Genomic DNA, 4,178 nt, shown 5'->3' with positions numbered 1-4,178 from the left:
TAAAGTTGCAAAATCAGGAAAAATGAGGGGGTTACAAGATCGGCATTTACGCATGCGTCACCCGATCATTCGAGTGCACGCGCGAGTGGACCATTAAACCGTTTGTGTAGAATTATCGTAGTTTTCGTGAATATGAGATGTCTATTTATATTCATATATCTAGGAATTAGAAGAAAGGTGAGCGAAATTAGCGGTATTTGCTTATTTCTGGTGACCCCCTTTGAATCACAAGCTGACGCGAGCAGCTTACGAATTGCGTGTGTGGCTTACGCGCGCGCGTTCAACTGAAAACCCTTTCGAGCCTCCTGAAGGACGTTCGCGCCTAAATTTTTTAACATTGATTTTTTTCTGAAACTTTTACCACTGTAAGATGATGAGTTAGTTATGTCAGAAATGTAAAAAAAATGGGGGGTCACCGACTTCGTTTTGGAGAGAACATGCCCAGAAAAACACTCAAAATGTGACAAAATCGGGCTTCGTTAGCGAATAAGGCCAGTGTCTGTAAACCCAAATATATTGCAATTAAATCTTTGAAGTGAAATCTTCTCTGCCAAATATTGTTTAAGTGGACCTATAAAGTGAATTTAGTCAACTGGTGAGGTTCCTTAAAGATCAAGTTCGCATTTAGCGACCACAGTTTCACGCGCTTTGCAGCCGCAAGATGGCAGGATTTGATGTCCCGTGAGCAGAAATCTCGAATTTTTTTTAACTTCCCACATTGATTTTTTGTTCGTTTTTGGACAACGTGGAGGTAATTGTAAATAAAATCCGTTTCTGGAAAGAAAAATAGGGGTCACCGAACGTCCAAGACCATTAAATCCAGGCAAAGCTATAGCAATGGCCTTTTGCCCTATCATTTCTCATTTTACTACTTAGCGCGCGCGCTCGTGTATGAAGTGGCGTGTGCATTTGCGTGCGCAGTAAGGATGCGCAGAAACAATTGGCGCGAACGTCCTTAAGGGCGTTTGCGCTAATTGTTTGTGCCCAACGTTACTGCGTAGGTAACGCGACTGTAGTATGTCACGCGTTACTTCGAGCATTAGTGAAGTTAAGGTTTTAAAACCTTTGCAAAAACCGTGGACGATAAGTCTTGCCCAGCATTGGATCAGTGAAGATCGTCATCAGTCAAAATTGATTTAAAAATATTTAGGAAAGTCAAGTAGACTACTGCGCGACTGATATTCGCGTTGTTTTATCAGTCGTGCGCTAGTCTACTTGACTTTCATAAATATTTTTCAAGCATTAGTTAAAATAACACGGCGACAAAAACGCCAGGGAAAAAATTCCAGGCCGGCAAAAGAATGGCACATTTATTTCCGAATCATCACGAAACGTTAAAGAGGAGTTAGCGGGAGGATGGAATTGCTCTGGAAAAGGTAGCTGATCGAGTAATGGCTGAAAGTTTGGAAAACTCGAGGACGAACCGTTGCGAAAATTTAATGGGGCTGTTTTTTAAATATTTTATTACCGTACGAACTTAAGTTCAAAATGAATGCATGTTTTTGAAGTTCGTTCCTTTACTTTCGTGAAAATAGAGCAGTATTTTCGTCCTCGTCCGCTTGAATAGTGCGGACCTGCGTAGAAACAAACAACGATTACATTTCACAAAAGCCACACTCCAGAAGATGAGCATGACGGCAATGGAGAGATATTCTACAAAACACTAACCAAATGAAGATGACGCCTGCTTAAAACTTCGTCGCTATGCTCGAGAAAGTTTTTTTTTCCGGAAAAAAACATTTCATCCCTTCAATGATCGATCCTCTCTTGGGTTCCAGTCTTTCCCCGACAGGTAAGTAAGTGAGTAAGTAAATAAGTAAGTAAGTAAGTAAGTAAGTAAGTAAGTAAGTAAGTAAGTAAAAGGTTTATTTCACAACAATTCCACGTGGTGGCTCTTCGTTTGTGAAAAAACTAATTATCTAAATTAAAAATTTATAATCTACAATTCCCACCGTAAGTGATTATCATTTTCTTTCCTCGTGAGTAGTATAGGAGTTGGGGGTATGAGATCATTTTGTAAAAATGCTCTCATCCCAACCCAACTCCATACTACTTTACATTTGACGGTTACATATTTTTGATCTCGTATTTTCGGTCTCATATTCTTGGAAATCTATATGTTTTATATTTCTGCGAATCTATGCCGTGGCGAGGTAGAATGGTTTTAAAATAATATCTTATATAATAGTATAATGAGTTGCCAAGAACTGCATAAAGAACTTGTCAATATGGAAGAAGTAGTCTGTCCATTTTGTAATAAGCAAATCTCGAAACATACGAAAGAAATTGAGCAATGCTGCAGTCAACCTGATATAGTGAATGATAACAATATGCTAGTTTGTAAAAAATGTGGGACAGTTAATGGCTATAAACCACTTATAGAATTTGTTGATTTTCACTCAAATAAGCATAGATTCCATCGTAAAAGTGTTTACCAAAGAAAATATCATATAGAAAACATAATGAATAATATAGCTGTAAAAAATGGTTTCCAGATTTCTGTAAAAAATATGGATAAAATAATTCGAATTTTTGCGGCTATCGGGGAAGTTGTGAAAGATGTTAACATTGATAGAAAGCGTATGATTAACATAAATTTCATTTTAAAACAAATATTTAAAATGCTTGATCTTCCTTTTGAAAAGGTCAAGACGAGTAAATCCAAAAAGACACTTCAATCATATGAACGATATTGGAAAGACATCCTGTCATTGGCATCAGACCGAATTAATGAAATAGTTAAGGAATGAATTTGTCATTGTATTTAGCGTAGAACTTGTCAACACTAGGACAAACATCAGTCAAAAAAACATCTACATTTTTTAATTCTGTGTGAAACGATGGTTGAAAATCACCGCTTCTCAACATGTCTTTTATTGAATTCAATAGATGTTGATAACTTTGGTATGCATATGTGCAATTTTGTATTTTAAGATCCAGTGATTGGAAATCCATGTAAGACTTGATTAACAAAGCACAAGTGCTTATTGCTACTAGGGCTATACCACCAGTTACAACAGCACTAATAATTCCACCAGTACCAGTTATGACAGAAACCGTATTTCCTAACAGTTTTAATTTTTTGTAACGTTTCACAGCTTGCTTGTAAGCCCAACACTTTCTATGGTATGCCTTATAATAGCTCTTTAGTTCGTCGACCTGATCTTCTGAGAGTTTGTCTGAAATATGGTTCCAGCTAAATATTCTCTTTTTTCGATCTGCCATATATATAGTTCAGATTGTTAATCGTCTGCATAGACAATATAGTATACCACTGACTTGACCACAAAAAGGTGATCTTTTAATCAGTTTAGTTGTGTATTTTTCTGAAATAGCATAAGTGTAACCTCTACCGAGCTTATGGTGGTCATAAAACCTCCCGGAAGCATCATGTAATACACTATGTGAATTTAATATATCAATCCAACCGAAGATCTTTTCAAGTAACCATGTTAGACAGCCACTACCTGGTCCAAGAAGACCAATTTCACCATCATTGAGTTCAAGAATCTCATTCATAGACATGTCTCTTTTAAAATAGAAACAGTGCAGGTATTGATAAACAAGTGCTGATTTTAATATTTTGTCATTAATGCATGGATGTTTTTCTTTTGCTTCTTGAAAACTATATTCCACAAATCGCAATAAATTGTCGATATACATATATATTGAGTTATATATTTTGAAAATCCACATCACAAATCGAAATGATTTTGAATGAATCTGAACATATTTTTCAATTCATCATCAGACAGAGATTTAGCCCAAACAGCAAAAGCATATAAATCCATTTCACAGAAATTCACAGCAGTGCCATCAGTATGAACCTGACATCCAATAAACATTTCTTGAGCTGAACCTGTCAGAGTGGCAGAAATTGTTTCTGTTTTAATCGCACTGATTGATGTAACGCCTCTAAAGAGTTCTAGATTTGTCCCATTAATACGAATTGTCCAAACTTCGATATTACCAGAGAGATTCAGCAAAGAAGGAATGTTAAGTCTGCCATTTGACGAGGAACCAAAATCGACATAGACTGTACCATCTCCCCATGGTATATGCACACCGAATCTGGCGGCTCCACGCCCCCATTGAAACTGTGATTGATTAGTTATCGCTTTTGTTTTGACAACCAGTATTACTGTACATTTGTTACCAGATTTACCTGCTATTTCAGA

This window comes from Montipora foliosa, unplaced genomic scaffold, assembly GCF_036669935.1.
Source record: "Montipora foliosa isolate CH-2021 unplaced genomic scaffold, ASM3666993v2 scaffold_400, whole genome shotgun sequence".
In the NCBI taxonomy this organism is placed as follows: domain Eukaryota; kingdom Metazoa; phylum Cnidaria; class Anthozoa; order Scleractinia; family Acroporidae; genus Montipora; species Montipora foliosa.
The sequence above is the reverse complement of the archived record's forward strand: the minus strand, read 5'-3'. Positions refer to the sequence as shown.